Raw genomic sequence first — 20,652 nt, 5'->3', positions numbered from 1 at the left:
GCAAGAAAAGGCCAAGAATAGTATATAAACAGGACCTGAATAGTATCTAAATAGTAACTGGGGTACTGTGCTTTGAACACTGTTGTGAATAATGTAACTGCTCAGCAGTTGAGTCTGAGCATGCACACAACTACAACCAGAAAAAAAGACAAAAGAAATAAGAAGTACATTTGTTTTCATGGTAAACTAATAACCAGAAAGAAGAGGCCAAGAATAGTACCTGAATAGTAACTACAAAGTACCTATGCAACTGTACTGCAATCACTGTTGCAAACAGTGTAATTCATAGCCCATACCTCTTCCAATTCCGTCAAATGTGCATCGATCTACTACAATGTGCACCACACATCCATAATCCAAAAAGACAATAAAAAAAAGGGCAAGAAAATACAAAAGCAGACCCGTTACAACAAAGAAGAGGCTAATGACCTCGAGCATTTAAAGGTCGGCATTTTTTTATTTGAAATTGAACCCGACATTTAAATGAAACCGAGCATTTACGAGCATAATGAACTCGGTATAGCAAAAAACCGAGCATTTAATATAATTGCTTATTTACCAAAAAAAAATAACGGGTGCACCAACCAGCATTTTCTAAATTAGCGTTTCAGGGTCAAAAAACTAATTGAAGCCGCTCACAACCAAAGACAAATTAGAGGTTTGAGTCAATCAAACCTCTAACAATGCACACACCTCTAACAACCAAACAGGGCCACAAATAAAATTTTGTAGCTAATAATGGGTAGATTGGTAGCTCTGCTCTACACATAAGGTTATTAAAGAATTGAGTCACTTCTATAATGCAAACACTTAACAGTAAGAATACAAATTAGTTCCCGTTTTAAAAAAAGAAGGATACAAAGTAGTTTATTGATATTTTATAGTCAAATTTGCACAATTAAACAGTTTTATCACTTCCAATAGTTCACCAGTTTGGTCTGAGAAGCTTAATCACACAAAGACATTCATGCATTATAATCATCAACTATAACAAAATTCACTTTGTGAAAAATTGAACTGTATATCACGAAAAAAAAGATGTTTTGGAACTCAGTTTCCACCACCACCGTCACCCACTCCCTACCCCTCCTCCTCCCCGAAAACAGGCAGACAAAAAAATACCCATAAAAGCAATATAACTCATAGACAGGAAGCATCATACCCTTAGCCTATGATCTCCACCAACAATCCTGATACTGAGAATATGCTCATTGTCATCCAGAACCTCCAACCTCTCAGTGCTCGTAGTCACTGGAAGCCCGGATTTCACATCAACCTCTCTTACACTTCCAATCTCAAGATTTCCCTGCACCACACATCGGCTAACAAATGGCTTATACTTCTGAGGTTGATCGAATCTCCTCACTAACGACCAAACCTGACATGCAAACACTATGTTATAAGAGACTATCATAGAAAACTTAACTGAATTTATCAAACGCAAATTTCAGTAAATAAAATCGCATTTGCTTTCGTGTGATTGAACATCAATACAACTTCGAACTAATCTCCATTTTCCCATTTTCAAACAACCATAGTCTAGAAGCTTATATACAGCTTTAAAAAACCACCCCAATAAGCAAGTGATAATCATACAGTACGAGTAGGGCATTAAATCTAATAATCAATTACGGTTTAGCTACAATAAGAGACAATAATTCATATCTCTATTCTTGTTTGCAATCTATAATTAGGCTTTCCCAAGATTAAGAAGTAACACTTCAGAGGGAGTGACAATCTAGAGATTTTTATCAACTTTTAAAATCTGGTAATATAGTAGTTCATTACATCACTTGAAAACTTCATCAATAGTTCCAATTCAAATATTAAATTCAAAATAATTAAACCAATTTGAGAAATTTAAAAGTTAGTAAAGCAAGAGATAACCATTTAAGTCAACTCAATATAGATTACTCATTAAGAGCTTTTGATGCCCCCATTTCAAATTCAAGCGAACTTATGAACTTGGGTAGATAGAATGACAGAACCCTAAATACTTAAGTCCCCAAACTTTTTCATTTCCCATGATCCAAGGCAAGATTTCAAATGAAAAAATGAACGAATAAAATCCAATCAAAATGTTCATATTAGCAGAATAATCACCAAATTAGTCCATAATACAGATTAACACTCTAATCAAACAATTGAAATTTGTAACAAAAAAATGATGTATACTGCATTACTGATTACAACTGCAAAGTCCCCAAACATACAAACTAAAGCAATTTAAAGAATAAAATAATGAGGAAGAATGTAAACCAAACATAATTTAAAATTTCCACGTCAATTAAAGCTAAAAATAACATAAGAAAATTGAGAAATTTAAGATACCTTGCACGAAGACGAATCAAGAGCTCGCAGCTTCTCCGGTTTCGTTCCCTTTCTTACTTCTGTTAAACCTTTAAGACAGTTGGAAAACCAAAGATAATCAGCAAATTTTTTTTTAGTGCAAATAATTATAGAGAAATTGGTAGACTTGGCTTCCTTAGTTAATAATTATAGAGAAATGAGACCTCATTAATATCGTAAAGGAAAAATTCAATGGAGAAAGACAAAGGGGAAGTATATAGAGCTTCAGTACAGATCCACTCCTCAACATTGGCTTTAAGCTCACCGCTTTCAACGTCTAACTCAATCTGGTAAAAAAATTTGACCATAATTCAACAACAATTAACCCAATGTCTCTTAAAAATATATCAAATCTTATTTATCAATAAAAAAGAATGAGTATGGTTAATGTATGATGAAATGGCTGTTGGATATGCAACTAAAATATAATAATACATCTTTTTTTGCTACTGATTGTTTATTATATCATAGGCAGTTAATTGTTCAAAGACGGTCCATTTCATGATATCTTCAAGTTTTTGTTTTCTCCCGTCATGATAGTTTTCTTGAGTTCTCATTATTAATGAAAATAACTGCCCATGGAGAGAAGCCGTCTTAACTCAAGATTGCTAATCAAATATTTCGTTAGTTCCTTGAACATTCTATGGGGATTAATTCCTTTAATTTTCCGTTTCGTAGCTGCTCTTCACATTCTCATTCAAACTACAAGCTACTGCAAAGTGTTTTTTAATTTTTTATGTAGGTTCATCAATACCAAAATATTGTAGATCAATTCATCGTATTCCATCATCTATTATCTCCAACAAATCAGTCTCCTCTCCCCTCTTTCGTGCCCTTCTAGCACATTCCTATCATCTACGAAACAATCGGTATTGCAAAACAAGTGCCACCCTTTAGTTCATCAAGTCCTCTACCTCACCCGACAAACATCATACAATCTAACCACATAGAAATCTCATAAAACCAAATTCATCCAAGTCATCCCCTCATTTTGCCTCATACTTGAATTTAGTGAAATTCCATAGTCCTCCCCTCACTCAGAATTCATGATCTTAACCTAGCCATTATAAATTTATAATTGTACTATTACGGAGTATAAATAAAATTCATAGGAAACTATATTACCGACATCAAATTGACTAAGGCTGACCAGATAAGTTGGGTATGCAAGCAACGAAAATGGAAAGGTGCACCTTAACTTCTTTGTCATAATTTCTAAACTATTGTATATCTTTTTAGACAACTGAATAAGCAGAAGAATGCTCTAAACTATCCAGTGTATGTCATAGGACGCCTAAACTGACATAAGAATATGTTATAGTAAGCCTACGTAAGGAGAATAGTTTGGTATCATTGAGTCAACCTAAGGTGGAGGATGTGCTCCCATATATGCGTGCATACTTGATAAATAATACCGTAACCATACATGCTCAAGAATATGGGAGCATAGTCGAAAGTCCTATTTTCCTAAGGCAACGGGTTTTAAAAAATAATGTAGTAAGCGAGAACAGTAACTGGGAGTTGTGGCATGTTCTAGGCAGAGCTTAATCCTTTCTAAATGGCAGTTATGCATTGGGAATGAAGCAAGGAAGACTAACACATATGGGGGGAACACTGATGTCAATGACTTATACAGAAAACATGCACTTTGGGAATAACTGATTTTGGTCACATTTCATTTAAATCACTAATCCGGGTGGCCTCAAACTGCTGACTTTACTGCATAAATCAGACTGATACACATGGCATCCAACCTTATTCATGGTTGGGCCTCCCTGCCCTCCACTGTGTGAATAGATAAAGCCCGCCTATCACTTTGCATCATAATATAATATAAATTAACAGTTGTATGGGCATACTCCCCTATAAAAAGCAACCTTCCCTCAACTCACTCTCTCACCTATCCTCTATTCAAGCCCAGACTAAACCCACCCCTTAAACAAAGCCTCTCCAGGTATATAATTTTGTTAAGGGCAATAAGCTCCCGTTCACCTAAAAGCCCCAAAACTAAACGCTCCTCAAATGGCAAGTGATGTCAAGATCGGGTCTTCTGTTGTACCATATGGTACAAAAAAAATCGTATCCATCATGCTTAGATGGTGTATGAGTACCTGGATACTTATAGAAACATCACAATTAATACGAATGGTCTGATGTACTGTCGATACTAAGAACCATGGTCTGTTGTACTGTCGATACTAATACGACATGCAGTTAAATTACAGACCATGTGTAGGTTTGATGAAGGCGAAGGTTTATGAAACTGAGGGTTGACACCGCGAATTCCCGGTTCGATTGGCTGTCCCCCCAGGTTATGCGCCTTCAAAATCACAAACCATCTAAGGACCAGCACTACATGAGCAACAAAAGGTAACCGGTGGACAGCTCTATTATGAGCCTGTTTTGGTTGCATTGGTTGCCCTGTGACTGGCCCTGCCCAGGCACAGGCTTGATCAGACCGTCCGTCATGTCTTGCCCCTATAATGTATAGAGAGCTACCTTCGATCCAATGTATCCTAATGTTAGAACCATTAATGAAGCGGTGTTATTCATGTTCCCTAAATTTGTAAATGTTGTATGTATTTATCTATTAATGCTTTTACATTATCATTTTGTGCCATATGACGATGCTATTCCGTTACCTTATTTAACCAGGTGAAACAAACATACAAAGTGAGATTCTAAATTGTCTTTGAAGCCTTCTTGCAAATACAGTCAAAATATATATGGTGCACTTGAATAGTAATATTGTACTTGACACCAGGACTAGATCATGGGCCCATGGATTCCATAACCAGACACAATTCATCACCACCACCATGAAACATTGGAATGATAACACTCAAAACAAATACGAGCACCATCACACCTTATTACTGAGCATTATAACCTAATCAGAAATAATTTTTCAAAAAAGCACCAGGAAATCAATCTCTGATATGGTGTCCGAGTGCCAATGTGCAAGGCAATACAAGGTTGTTTTTAGTAAGGACATACCGTACCACATATGTGTACCTACACTCTACTGGAGAAAATTAGACATTAATTGCCAGACCTTTATCAACCATTGTAGGAATATCTAAATGCATCAACCATTGCAGGAACATGGAAATGACATAATATCAATTCCATATTATTCTTGGCAACGTACAACGCTAAGACGCTAACATAAATGGATCATAGACTCTAATATGTTATCGTTCTCTACAATAACTATAAAATGAACCACGTTTGTAAAGCACGTCAACAATTAACAACTTCGACATCAAAAGTCCATAATTTCCAAAGCAAAAGAAGTAGAAAGGTTGCGTAGAAAGGTTCGACATCAAAATTTCTTCGACATGAAGAGATTGCGTAGAAAGGTTTTACCGTTTTGGGTCTGGACCTAATATGTCTGAATGTCACTAACAAGGCAACAACCAAACATCGCTCTAAATTGAATTCAAAGTCCGTGCAGATAAATAAATGGCCTTGGAGGAAAGAAAATGACCTACAATAATAACAAATGCAGAGGCCTAGCAGGTAAACAAATATGCTAAAATATAACCAATGCAGAGGCTTAGCAGGTGAAAATTTATGACCCATAACAGCAACCATCAAATAATTAGTGTATGTATTCGGCATCCTCTTCCATTTTTTTCCACCAATTGATAGAATGAACATATGCCATAACCCATAAAGAGGTGTTGGACCACGTAATTCGACAATACACCAAATCCAGAGTCTGGCGCCATGCCATAACCCATAACGAGGTGTTGGATCACGTATTCTGACCATATAACCAATTCCAGAGTCTGACCCCATGGCATAACCCATAACGAGGTTTTGGATCACGTTATCTGACAATATAACTAAATCCAGAATCTAACCCCATTCCCACCACCCACACACACACACAAAAATACTGAGAATTATGCTAAGAAGCTTAATCACACAAAGACATTCATGCATTATCATCATCAACTATAACAAAATTAACTTTATATCACGAAAAAAAGATGTTCTGGAACTCAGTTTCCACCACCACTGTCACCCACTCCCTACCCTTCCTCCTCCCCGAAAACAGGCAGACACAAAAATACCTATAAAAGCAATATAACTCATAGACAGGAAGCACCATACCCTTAGCCTATGATCTCCACCAATAATCTAGATATTGAGAATATGCTCATTGTCATCCTGAACCTCCAACCTCTCAGTGCTCGTAGTCGCTGGAAGCCCGAATTTCACATCAACCTCTCTTACACTTCCAATCTCAAGATTTCCCTGCACCACACATCGGCTAACAAATGGCTTATACTTCTGAGGTTGATCGAATCTCCTCACTAATGACCAAACCTGACGTGCAAACACTATGTTATAAGAGACTATAATAGAAAACTTAACAGGATTTATCAAACGCAAATTTCATTAAATAAAAATCACATTTGCTTTCATGTGATTGATCATCAATACAACTTCGAACTCATCTCCATTTTCCCATTTTACAAACCATAGTCTAGAAGCTTATATACTGCTTTAAAAAACCACCCCAATAAGCAAGAGATAATCATACAGTACGAGTAGGGCATTAAATCCAACAATCAATTACGGTTTAGCTACAATAAGAGACAATAATTCATATCTCTATTCTTGTTTGCAATCTATAATTAGGCTTTCCCAAGATTAAGAAGTAACACTTCAGAGGGAGTGACAATTTACAGATTTTTATCAACTTTTAAAATCTGGTAATATAGTAGTTCATTATATCACTTGAAAACTTCATCAATAGTTCCAATTCAAAGATTAAATTCAAAATAATTAAACCAATTTGAGAAATTAAAAAGTTAGTAAAGCGAGAGATAACCATTTAAGTCAACTCAATATAGATTACTCATTAAGAGCTTTTGATGCCCCCATTTCAAATTCAAGCGAACTTATGAACTTGGGTAGATAGAATGACAGAACCCTAAATACTTAAGTCCCCAAACTTTTTCATTTCCCGTGATCCAAGGCAAGATTTCAAATGAAAAAATGAACGAATAAAATCCAATCAAAATGTTCATATTAGCAGAATAACCACCATATTAATCCATAATACAGATTAACACTCTAATCAAACAATTGAAATTTGTAACAAAAAAATGATGTATACTGAATTACTGATTACAACTTCAAAGGACACAAACATACAAACTAAAGCAATTCAAAGAATAAAATAATGAGGAAGAATCTAAACCAAACATAATTTAAAATTTCCACGTCAATTAAAGATTAAATAACATAAGAAAATTGAGAAATTTAAGATACCTTGCACGAAGACGAATCAAGAGCTCGCAGCTTCTCCGGTTTCGTTCCCTTTCTTACTTCTGTTAAACCTTTAAGACAGTTGGAAAACCACAGATAATCAGCAAATATTTTTTTTCAAGTGCAAATAATTAGCAAATAATTATAGATAAAATAATAAGCAAATAAGTATAAATAAATCATAGGAAACTATATTACCGACATCAAATTGACTAAAATTTAGCAATCATCAAACAATAATAATAATTAAATAATTAAACACACAAAACCCAGAAATCAAAAACGGAGAAACCCACCAAATTGCAGCAACAAACTTACAAAACCCCAATTAATCGATCATACATTATACCAAATTGACCCTAAAATTGGTATAACATAGTCATTGCAGCTAAACCAGTAGCCATTTCATCATAGGAAACAAATTGTAGATCATAAACTTTGAAAAAACAGAAAGAACAGAAAGAAAAGAAAAGGCACGCACCAAAATCCAAAGGCCGTAGCGATGGTGGACCGATTCAAGGCATATTCTAACAATACCTTTGATCATGAGCTTCACCAGCTCTTTTACAAAATGGGTGCACTTTGCTGTTGCTGCAATATGAAGAACCCTTTCTCCTCCTTTCGCTATTGGGTGTCGGATCCAATCCAGAGATTGCTGCAGAATGTGTTCCGCAGCAGGCCAGTTGCCTTCCAGAGCTGCTTTGTAAAGTGGCAAGCCAAATTTTAAAAAATCTGCTCTGCTGCTGCTTATTCCTGTTTTATCAAGAAATTGCAAAATCAGAGAAAATTAGGACTTACATTAGGTACAATCTTCATAATCAATATATTCTGAAATACTAAGCATTCTACTCATAAATAGGCAGTACATTTGTATAGGACTTGTATGTTAATTTGTTTTCACTTGGTTCTTGTCAACTTGAACTACTATGAAAAGAAAAATATAGTAATGAAATTTATGCTAGAGGTCAGATTCCAACACATAGCTCCACAACCCCGAATCTAATTCCGAGCCAATTACAAAGTTTACAATATTCAAACCAGCTGCCAATTTGAGTATAGTATCAAAACTTGTAAATAATTTGATTGCATATCTGTATGTATCCAAAACAAGATGGCTGTTTTGACTTTCACCAGTCCAAATAGATTTAATACTTGTACTTCGTATGTACTCCCAATGTCCCTATTTGTTTGCCTCATGTGCCATATTAGGTCGTCCCTAAAAGATTGCTCTATTACCATAAAAACTCATGGCACAACAACTCTACTCTCACATAAAATACATTTGGTCCACCACTTTTGTCTCTTCTCAAATTTGTACAACCAAACCTTAATAAAACACTATATATATGCATGGGCAAACAATTAGGGAATCTGGAGTAGTAGGAATAACAAGCTAATTATAGTAGACCCTATTACGACTAAAGTTTTAATAATCCATACCAAGCGGGGATGTAATTTGCAATTAACCTAATATGACCTGAATCAAGTCTATCCCAACTACCCTCTGCTAAATCTTTATTTGAGTTAGCAACAATAACTTCTTGTATGATCTGTACCACAATAAAAAGTGAGAAAGTGGGAAATTGCACCCTTATCCTTTGCTTATTGTTAATATTGGCCCCATGTTTGGAACAAATGGACTCCAAAACCCTTTTTCCCCATGTGCAATGAATTGCACCCTTTTGTCATTTTTTTATTTTCTTTTTAAAATAAAAATATTTCTTCCTTCACTGGAAAAATCAAAAGCCAAAACCTCGCACAAGCCTACCCGGCCAGGAACCTCGCACGGGTCTTAGAGGTCTACCCAACCCGAGTTAACGGGCAAGACCCGAAAATTGATAAATTTAAGATACCTTGCACGAAGACGAATCAAGAGCTCGCAGCTTCTCTGGTTTCGTTCCCTTTCTTACTTCTATTAAACCTTTAAGACAGGTGGAAAACCACAGATAATCAGCAAATATTTTTTTTTTCCAGTGCAAATAATCAGCAAATAATTATAGATAAAATAATCAGCAAATAAGTATAAATAAAATTCATAGGAAACTATATTACCGACATCAAATTGACTAAAATTTAGCAATCATCAAACAATAATAATAATTAAATAATTAAACACACAAAACCCAGAAATCAGAAACGGAGAAACCCACCAAATTGCAATAACAAACTTACAAAACCCCTATTAATCGATCATACATTATACCAAATTGACCCTAAAATTGGTATAACATAGTCATTGCAGCTAAACCAGTAGCCATTTCATCATAGGAAACAAATTGTATGGTCAATTTCGTACAACTGATTTTAGTATGGTCAATTTGGAAACACCCTAAAATTGACTCTGTAATACCAAATTGACCATAGAAAAAGAGAAACTATACAACTGTTTGTTTTTTAGGGAAATAAAATGCACATCATTACCTACAACTAACAAAGTAAATTGTTTCACTCTTTTCTAATGAATGGGTTTGCTAAGATTACACGAAAGAAACATCAATGAAAATTTAGCTAAGTCAACCACTTGACTACAATCTGATGTTGGTAAAGGAATGACCCTTTCACATGCAAAATCAGCAATAAAAATGTAACAAAATCAGTAGGTAAACTAAACAGATCGAAAACACTAATGAACCAGGTAACTGAAAAAGTCAAATACGCGCGACAACCCATAACCTAGATGTGGAGGTAATTGAAACAATCAAAGACGGCAACCCATAATCTAGATCTGGAACAATTCCGGCCGATCTTAAGATGAAAAAAACAGCGGAACATGTTCAATAAACAAAGGAACTCAGGGGAAACTACAATGTCAGATCATAAACTTTGAAAAAACAGAAAGAAAAGAAAAGGCAAGCACCAAAATCCAAAGGCCATAGCGATGGTGGACACGAAGACGCCAAAAAACGGGACAAAATCTCCCAGAAATGTGGAACAAGATGAACTGGAACCTTTGGCCCAATTCATCTTGTCCACATCTCCGATAGATCTGTGCCGATAAAAGTAGACAGGTTGAACAACAAAATAAAGGGAAGAACGATTGGGGGAGCCGACGCAATGGGAGATGGAGAGGATCTTGAGAGAGAAAGGGATGGAGGGGGAGGCGCAATGGGAGATGGAGAGGATCTTGAGAGAGAAAGGGATGGAGGAAGAGAGGCAAGGGAGAGAGAAAGAACCTACAGAAATCTTTAAGTGAAGCAACGTGCCAGGAAGCTGTGATGAATGAAGGGCAAAGAAGATAAATGTAAGCTATGCAAGGGTATTTTGGGTATCACACTATTGGATGAATAGTTGAAATCAAGCCCTCACTTTTAAAGGTTGTAAGATATATATATATATATATATATATATATATATATATATATATATATATATATATAGAAAGATTTACACTCAAATGAGAAGGAAGCTTAAAATAAAAAGAATGAGAAGCATTCTCATTCGTTCACTAAGATCAGATCTGACCACTCCTACACATTATCATAATGGCATACTTGTAAATATTGCAAAAAAAATCGAGTAAATTATGAAAAAGAAAACAAGTACTTTCTCTCTCCTCACGAGTTACCTTCAACACTTCTCTCTTCACCATGTTTGCTCTCCTTCGTGATTCTCTCTGCTCACCGTCACCACCACTGGTGCAACCACCGCGCCGCCACTATCTCTCACGCTGCCATCTTCCACCCGTCGTCTCCTATGCTGCAATTTGTGAAATTTCTTTTATTTTTATTTTCTCCTCTCCTGCGATTCAGCGAGCCATCTTTCACCCCCATTTCGGAGATCTATTGCCCAGTTGCTTTGATTGATCTTCGATTTTCCATGTTAGGTATTTGATTTTTATTTCTTTTGTTTTTCGTTTGAAGTTTTGTCCTGGTTCATTTTTCTTTCTTCTGATTTTTCGATTGAGGTTTATGACTTAGGTTTTCTTTTCTTCGAATTAGCGTATTTTGATTATTTGTTAGTTATTATGCTAATGAATTTGTCTTTCCCTCGTATTTGTTATGATTGTATGCTGTAATTTTTAAAATTTGAGAGTTAGGTCGATTTCACGAGAATAATTTTTTGATGGTTTATTTGTGTTCTTCAATTGGTTGAATTAGTTTGTGATTTGAAGTTTTGTTCGTCTTTCATTGAAACCAGTGCTTGTATTTATCGATTTTCATTGAAACTTTTGGACTAGAAGAATCCTTAGCGTGTGTGTGGGGGTGGGGGGGTAAGATTTCTTGTGAAAATGCCAGAGAAATGTTGGGGTTAAACCCACATACTGTGCCTTATTAACGTATTTTGATTATTTATTTGTTATTATGCTAATCAATCTTTGTGATTATTTGTTAGTTATTATGCAAAATAAGATGAAAGAAAAGAAGAGATTAAGTTCAATTTGTTTAACTCCCATGTTTGTTTTCTGTTTGCAGGTTGCAATTTCTGCGACTTGGCTATTTTGTGACGTAATTCCCGCGCTTATGGTATGTATACTCCATCTTACATTGTATGTTTTTAATTGGTATTGATGTCCATCTGTCCTTAACTAAATTTAATTCGTATCCATTGATACTACTGGCAAGGATTGGAGTTTTGAGGTGACTATGTGTTGTGATTTGTGAATAACGTTCTTCTGTATAGATTGATGAGCGAGTTTTGGGATAAAACTGAGATCATAATTCTGTTCATTTGCTCATTTATTTGCATAAATTTTGTTTTGCTTTGCTCATTTGCATAAATGAGTAAATTTATTTTGCTCTTTTGCATAAATAAACATCATTTGTAATACACGTAATATATGTATGTAAATGTATATTACCATAGTTCCAACTTATAATCGACTTGGTATAGTTTGTAGAATTTGTTGATCTAGACTGCGGATGTCAGAGTCGAATTTGTTGATATATTGCCTGATTATGGTTTAACCGTCTTAATCTAGTGTATAGGTTTAAGTTCAAGAAACACCCAGGATGTGGGGAATACTGTCCTATCCTAGTGATGAATATGCTGATTGTTCGATTGTATTAAGATCTTAGAATGGGATATTCATGGGAAGGGTGTCATGCCAGATCCTAGTAGTTGGTGTTGTTTTATGCATTATCGGGGGCACAACATCATGTACAACTTTGTGACTCAGGGTAGGGTCTGACCTGTTTTGGGCTTTATTTTGGAGAACGAATTGAGCTACCTCCTTGGAGCCCAACACTTTGAAAGACCTTGCTTTGACCTTATATGTATATAAATGTATATTATCATAGTTCCAACTTATAATCGACTTGGTATAACTCGTAGAATAAGAAGGCATCGCTAAACATCATGATGTTTTTCCACACTGAAATGAAATGATTATAAATGAGATATTGGCAAGGTTAGGCCCTTAATGCTTTGCAAGAACTGGTAAGATAAATCCATTCATTTGCTGTTAGTTAGTAAATGGCTGAACAAAAGTTGAGGGTTTGGTTTAAAAAAGAGTGACATAATCTTCAGCATTTCAGAACTCCGGCTCCTGTCAATTGTTTAAGTACATTTTATAAAAGTATGATATACTTTCATGTGGTCATGCCTCATTATATCATACCTTATCTTCACTGTCACGGTCACTGCTATTCAACCGCATAGGATTTCGATTTCCTAGTGCTAAATGTTTTCTTTGCTGAATTATTTTAATAAGAATGACAGGACCTGTTCTAACAACAAAGAGTTGTTCTGAATTATACTCCATAAAATAACTACTCCCTCCGTTTCTAATTGGTTCACTTTTTTACGAAATGTCCATCAGAGTTCTTTCTCAGTCATTCCAAACAATGTTGTTTGGCTCTGATTCTTTTCCACTTGAAGCTTGTTTATCAATGAGAGCATGTTTATGTTGTACGAGCTTTACTACATCTTGTTCTTGCAGCATAGGGCATTAGGGACTAGTTGGAATTTATACTTGAACTTTGTAAAAAGTGGGGATGGTTTGCTGAAGCTAGCTCGTAACGTCATAATGTAGTCAACTAGTCATAAGGTTTCAGTCCTCATGTGAGGTCATGAGCTTAAACCCCTATATTTCATATCAGGGCATAATTTGTTGTTGAAGTTCAAGCATTAGACTGACTAATGCTCCATTACAGGGATGTGTCCACAGTATTTCCAAGTTTTGTTGAAAATAAGATAATGTTGCTCTGAAGATATTTAATCTGCCTTCGAAAAGGTGTTTCCAAGGGAGTCAGGGAGTCCAAAATGTGTTTACCTGTGGACAATTTGGAATGCTTAGCCGTTTTTAGTAGTCTAACTGCAATGATAAATCGCGTTGAAGCTTGGAACATCACCAACAAATAAAGCATCGTGTTGAGATTTATTCCCAGCACAGCTTTTGTTCAAAATTTTGCGAGGCGCCTATATATTTCATCAACCTAATTACTGTATGAATATCAACTTCAAATTACAATTCAGAAAATTATATGTTCAGATAATTCGTAATTACAGTATTAACCACTTTACTCGGCTGTTTGTCAACAGTTATCGGCTGGGAGGATTATTTGTCCTAAAAGGGTGCATCCCTTGTTGAAATGTTACAACTGTTAACATATACAACATACCTTTCAAAATTATTTTCCTGCAATGTCATGTTTGCTTGAATCTTATTTGATCCTTATTTGTATATATATATTATATAGGTCACCTTTGGTGTCCTGTTTCATGATGATCTTTGCTCAAACATACTTGAAGCTGTCGTTGGAACACTAAATGGTGCAAAGAAGAGGAAGATTTTGATATATGACGGAGAGTTTCTTCTACAAGGTGTCGATGACAATGTAGTTATTACCATGAAACCTTATGCAACAGCTCCTGCTTCTACTGATGTGGTAGACAAGAGCTGACCAACTTCATGCTTAGATTTCCATAATCCTGTTGGAGATGAGCCTTAAGCACTGCAACCATTCTCCCGTCTGTATGATTTCCTTTTTTCTTTTCTTTCTTGTAACTGCGCTCTTTGAGACATATCACCTCCTGAATTAAGGAACAATAACATGTATTCATGGATAATTGGATATATATTCAAAGTATTTGTTATCCAATCAATACGCTCATGTGCAAGTTTAATTCTCGTACTTAATTGGATTCCAGGTTTGGCTGGTCTATTGAAGCAGCAACCAGGGCATGGCAGATTAGCAGCCATGATCTAGATATAAAGAGGAGAAATCTAGGTCAATTAATTAATTATTTGGCAAGAGTTGACCTGCGTTGACTTCGTGAAATCTGTTGATGTTGGTCGGTTGTTGCTGTTTTCTAGTCAAGTGATACCTATTAGCTCAAGGTTTGAATTATTTTGGTTCACTTTTTTTTTTTGGTTTTTGCTTTACTTTTGTTGATTCTACTTAAAAACACCAGCATACTAGCTCAATAGGTAGAGCATTGTGCAAATGCACAAAAAATGTGGGTTCGAATCCCACGTAGGTTAATCTTTACTTTTTGTATTGTTTTATTTACTTTGGCATTTTTGGGTTAATATTATTAAGTTCTTATCGGTTCATGTTTTCTTTGCGGTATTATGTTTCAAGAAATAAGAAACTAACTATTCTTATTTTTCTTTTAAGGACCAAGGATCGGTTTAATTAGTGCATATAAAAATTTAAACCTTTATAGTTACAAACAAATGAGCAAAATTTTAAGTTCGAATTTGTTAATATTCAAAACTTTTACTCATTGTGTCTAAATGAGAAAATATTTTAAAATCTCAGATAACTTAACATTAAAAAACTTTGCTCATTTTTTATAGTTTACACAAATGAGAAAATATTTTTGCTCATTTATAAAATTTTAAAGTGTAGGTTTGTTAATATTCAAAACTTTTGCTCATTGTGTCTAAATGAGCAAAATATTATAAAATCTCAGCTTACTTAACATTCAAAAAAATTGCTCATTTTTTATAGTTTACACAATGAGGAAAGCATTTATGCTCATTTTTTATAGTTTACACAAATGAGCAAATATTTTTGCTCATTTTTTATAGTTTACACAAATGAGCAATTACTTTTGCTCATTTTTAAAAATTTTAAGTTCGGGTTTGTTAATATTCAAAACTTTTTCTCATTTTGTCTAAATGAGCAAATATTTTTGCTCATTTTTAAAATTTTGAAGTCCGGGTTTGTTATTATTCAAAAATTTTGCTCATTTTTTCTAAATGAGCAAATATTGTAAAATCTCAAATTACTTAAATTCAAAAAATTTGCTCATTAATGAGAATTTTTTTTTTCTCATTTTATATTGTTTACACAAATGAGCAAATATTTTCTCACTTTTAAAATTTTAAAATTCCAAGTTTTTGCTCATTGTGTCTAAATGAGCAAATATTCTAAAATCTCCGATTACTTAACATTCAAAAAATTTGCTCATTTTTTATAATTTACACAAATGAGCAAATAATTTTGCTCATTTTATAAAGTTTACACAAATGAGAAAATATTAAAGTTTAAGATCGAACTTTAATATTTGTTCATTTAAAAACAATGAGTAAATGTTTAAAATCCGAACTTTAATATTTTCTCATTTAGACACAATGGGAAAAAATTTAAAATTCGAACTTTATTATTTGCTCATTTAGATACAATGAGCAAAAATTTAAAATTGAAACTATAATAGTTTCTCATTTAGACACAATGAGCAACAGTTTAAAGTTCGGATTTTAATATTTGCTCATTTAGAGAAAAACTTTAAAATCCGAACTTTAATATTTACTCATTAGACACAATGAGCAAAAGTTTAAAATCAAACTTTAATATTTGCTCATTTAAAAACAATGAGCAAAATTTTAAAATCCGAACTTTAATATTTGCTCATTTAGACATAATGAGAAAAACTTTAAAATTGAAACTATAATATTTGCTCATTTAGACACAATGAGCACAAATTTAAAATCCGAACTTTAATATTTGCTCATTTAGACACAATGAGCAAAACTTTAAAATTGAAACTATAATATTTGCTCATTTAGACACAATGAGCAAATGTTTAAAGTTCGGACTTTAACATTTGCTCATTTAGACACAATGAGCAAAAAATTAAAATTGAAACTATAATATTTGCTCATTTAAAAACAATAAGCAAATGTTTAAAATTCGAACTCTAATATTTGCTCATTTAGACACAATGAGCAAAAATTTAAAATCCGAACTTTAATATTTGCTCATTTAGACACAATGAGAAAAAATTTAAAATCGAAACTACAATATTTGCTCATTTAGATACAATGAGCAAAAGTTTAAAATCAAACTTTAAAATTTTCAAAAGGCGGCTCAGGCACGGGCCAAGTCATGTCTAACCTTCGTGTCTAAGCATAATTTCACTCAATTAAGCCTAATTTGTCGTGTCATATCATGCTTTTCCCAACAATATGTGACCCGAGCTTAACCCACAACCACGACTTCGAGTCTAGGTCGGGCATGATTGATTTTTTACGCGTGTTATGTCGTGCTTTTCGTGCTGAGGTGGCATAATTAGTACAAGGTGTTTGAGTAGTGATAATCAATATGCGCGATTGGGGTAAGAAAATTTTGAAATCCTATGAGATGCATATAAGAATTCCAAAGTTGGAGTTTCTCAAAAGGTGGAGAGAGATTTCGAAAATAGATTTTATTTATCCAATTACCAATTAGCATTACCCAAAAACATAACATGATCAAATCATGATTTACACTCAAATGAGAAGGGAGCTTAAAATGAGAAGGAATGCGGAGTATTCACGTGTACGGTCAATCAGATTTGCTCATTTAAATATTTTTTTGCTCATTTCAATTTTTTTGCTCATTTTTTTTTGCTCATATAACTTTTTTTGCTCATTTTTTTTTTTGCTCATTTGTACTTTTAACGCATTCAAAATTTACTCTTCCTCATTTAATTTTTTTTGCTCATTTCAAACTTTTTTGCTTATTTAATTTTTTTGCTCATTTAACGTTTTTTGCTCATTTAATTTTTCTTTTTTCTCATTTGTACTTTTAACCCAGAAAAACCCAATTAAATTCATACAAACCATCATATCTTCCCAATCTATACCTCTTTTCTGGCCTTAATCTATCTTCACCACCTTCACACTCTCACCGTCTTCCTCCTCGCCTCCGCCTTCCTCTACCACCGCCACTCCTCCGTCGCTGCCATTTTTGTAGTTGAATCTAGAATTAAGGTCACCAAATTGACCAGACCAAGATCTTGTACATATGCCAATCACGATTTGTGAAAATAAAATGAAGAAGATCGACGATTAGTGATGAAGATTAAATACAATCAAGTAACAATAGGAAATCAGAGATCCAAAAACACTCAAACATAATAATCCTTCTGCATTATTGGATATTATTGTAACCAACAATCAACAAATCGCACTTGAAACAGTAAATATCCATTATTATAATTTCCGGATAACTTACTAATAGGCTGAAGATTAAGCTGCTGGGATAATTAATTCATTGAACATGGAGTAACCAAAATCAATTTGTGGGGAGTTGAAGGTAGAGGAGAAAGAAAGAGATGAGCAGGTGAAAACTAAAGGAGAGAGAAAGAGATAAAGATGGTGGCTCATGGTGGAGCTTTGGTTTACAAATGAGTATTTGTATGTTGGGTTGAATTACGAAGATGTTATTATGATGAAGTTGGGTTTATTCTGAAAAAATTAGAAGGAAAGAATAAAATGGAGCAACAGTGGGTCATTATAGGGGAGGAGTGAGAAAGAAGACGGGTATGTTATTTGTTCAGTTTGATTGTTTAACTAGAGTAATGATTTGTAGCGCGTGAATCGTTCGTGGATCATTGGATCAGTTTAATCGCACGGTGGAAATTACTTCTATATAAGGATCTTCTCATTGGAGGGGGACCCTATATATATATATGTAGAAAGGCTCATGTGAGAAAACCCCTTTATGTGAGAACACAATCTTATGTGAGAATAAATCTTGGCCTTTAAATCTTTTCTAATCTAATAGCTCAAAATCAAGGGACTAGTAATGGCATTTTTGTAAATTCGTTGAACAATAACCCAACCATCTCCTTCCCTTTTCACGCATAATTCTTTCTATCTCTGACCTTTGTTTTCTCTCTCTTCATTTTGCTTCCATTAGAGACCTCAATCAAGGTCGATTTTCGCTTCCATTTCAGTTTAATTCGCTGCGATTTCAATCAAATTCTCGAATATATTCATCAAATTTCCAGATTTTGATTGTTTAAAGGTATGATACCAATTTTATTTTCATGATTATGTGATTATTCTTGTGATTTTTGGACAAATTTTGTTGAATTTCATTTTGGAGCGATTATTTGTATTATGATTCAATTTCGTTCTTAATTTGTGTTTATATTTAGATTTGATCATGTTTTGTGAATGTCTATTGTTTGAAATTCATATTTGTGTGAATTCAATTGTCCGACGACGATCGATCATGTTGTTCTTTGATAGATTCAATTGTCCGGTGACGATCAATCATGTTGTTATTTGTGCGAATTCAATTGGACCAGGAACCAATTCAAATTTGGATCGATTCTACTCCATATGTTTAACATTGTTTTGTTTTTCTTGTTTTTTGATTTCAGATTGATCATTATTCTATCCGTTTGAGTAATGTAATTAGAAGTTCATCATACTCCGGTATCATCATTCATCGAATCCGATCAGTTTTGTTATTAATACGTCTGATGTTTAATGTTCTGAATAATTGGTCATTGTGTTCCGAATATTTATTTTAAATGTGCTGAATAATGTTCTTTTTGTTCTGAATAGTTGCTTTTGTTGTTCTGAATAATAGTTTCTGATGTTCTGAATAATTGATTTTCAGGTTCTGGACTTGTATTCATATGTTCTATATGTTATTATTATATATGCTCTGAACTTTTTTCCATTCTTTTGTAGATTCTGTTGTAAATAATGAACAACTTGCAAGTTGTTCTAATTCAAATGTGTCTATTTGTTAAGTTTGGTTACCATGATCCGAAATTTATCGAACAAAAGTGAAGTGAATTTGTAAGTTATAACTTTTTATAACGTTATTTGAATATTTAGATTTATGTTTTATTTCTTTTCATGTTCAGAATAAATGTTCACCGTGTTCTAAAGAATACACAACATGTTCTAAGAAACTCGATATTGTGTTCTATACAATATAATATACATAATGTTCTAAATAATATGCATCATGTTCTAAAAAATTTACAGATGTTCTAATTTTTATTTACTTTTATTATTTGTGTTTAGTTGTCTTGACACTAAATCTCTTTTGTTATTATCAGGACTTTGTCACCGAATCCGTTTCTTTAGACAATAATCGATTTCAGTGTCGTGCAACAAGAGTTGTTGATTTATTTGTTACATTTTTTTGTTTTGAAGAATTATCCAACGTTGCACTCTTTGTCACATCATTTTTTTATGTCTTGTTTTTAGTGTTACATTTTAGTTATCATTCTGGATGGACAGTGTTACGGTTCGAATTGTTATATAAATGTTATATGTTTTGTTCTAATCGTATATTTGTTTTGTTGACCATGTTCTAAAATTAAACACATTTTTTCTACATATTGTTGATCATGTTCTAAATTTTTACATATTTTGTTCTACATAGAAAAATAGAATATTTTTCTTTGCCAATCATTTGAACAAGGTTTAGCTAGTAGAATTGTGAAGTATTTGACTTTTTTTGTAATAGATTCATTAGCATATCACATCACAAATATTCGTCAAATTAAACTTCAAACAATGATAAAACTTTAAGAAAATGAATCTATTACGATTTGATCAAAACCAACCAATATCGAAATTGTAGGTTTACTAATTGTACGAATTCAACCTAAAGTATTTACAAGAAATTCAACATTGATGTTACAAAGGCATACGATCTCGTTAAATTTGATTCTTTGTTTCCCATTTCCTTGACTTTGAAATCATAACATGAAGTTCATTATTTCCTTGTGCGCCATTATCTTGCCACAATATCTTTTCATTTGCCCAAGCTGCAATGAATTAAATTTTGAATATTAGAAACAATAAATAACATATGTTCTAAATATACATGGTAT

At 33.7% G+C, this 20,652-nt stretch overlaps 2 long non-coding RNA genes across 2 annotated transcripts; one reads left to right on the top strand and one right to left on the bottom strand.

Moving 5' to 3' along the window:
- Nucleotides 1–6,373: 6,373 nt before the first annotated feature.
- Nucleotides 6,374–8,917, bottom strand: LOC130466818 (uncharacterized). Its single transcript, XR_008926962.1, has 4 exons — nt 8,502–8,917; nt 8,117–8,388; nt 7,639–7,706; nt 6,374–6,687 (listed from the first exon to the last, which is right to left on the bottom strand). It is a non-coding gene; the product is annotated as an uncharacterized lncRNA (long non-coding RNA).
- Nucleotides 8,918–11,129: 2,212 nt separating this feature from the next.
- LOC110788872 (uncharacterized) lies at nt 11,130–15,136 on the top strand. Its single transcript, XR_008927520.1, has 4 exons — nt 11,130–11,458; nt 12,048–12,098; nt 13,728–14,548; nt 14,725–15,136. It is a non-coding gene; the product is annotated as an uncharacterized lncRNA (long non-coding RNA).
- Nucleotides 15,137–20,652: the final 5,516 nt, after the last annotated feature.

The sequence above is a fragment of the Spinacia oleracea genome, chromosome 2 (assembly GCF_020520425.1).
Source record: "Spinacia oleracea cultivar Varoflay chromosome 2, BTI_SOV_V1, whole genome shotgun sequence".
Classification (NCBI taxonomy): Eukaryota; Viridiplantae; Streptophyta; class Magnoliopsida; order Caryophyllales; family Amaranthaceae; genus Spinacia; species Spinacia oleracea.
This window is presented reverse-complemented; position numbering and strand designations above follow the sequence as displayed.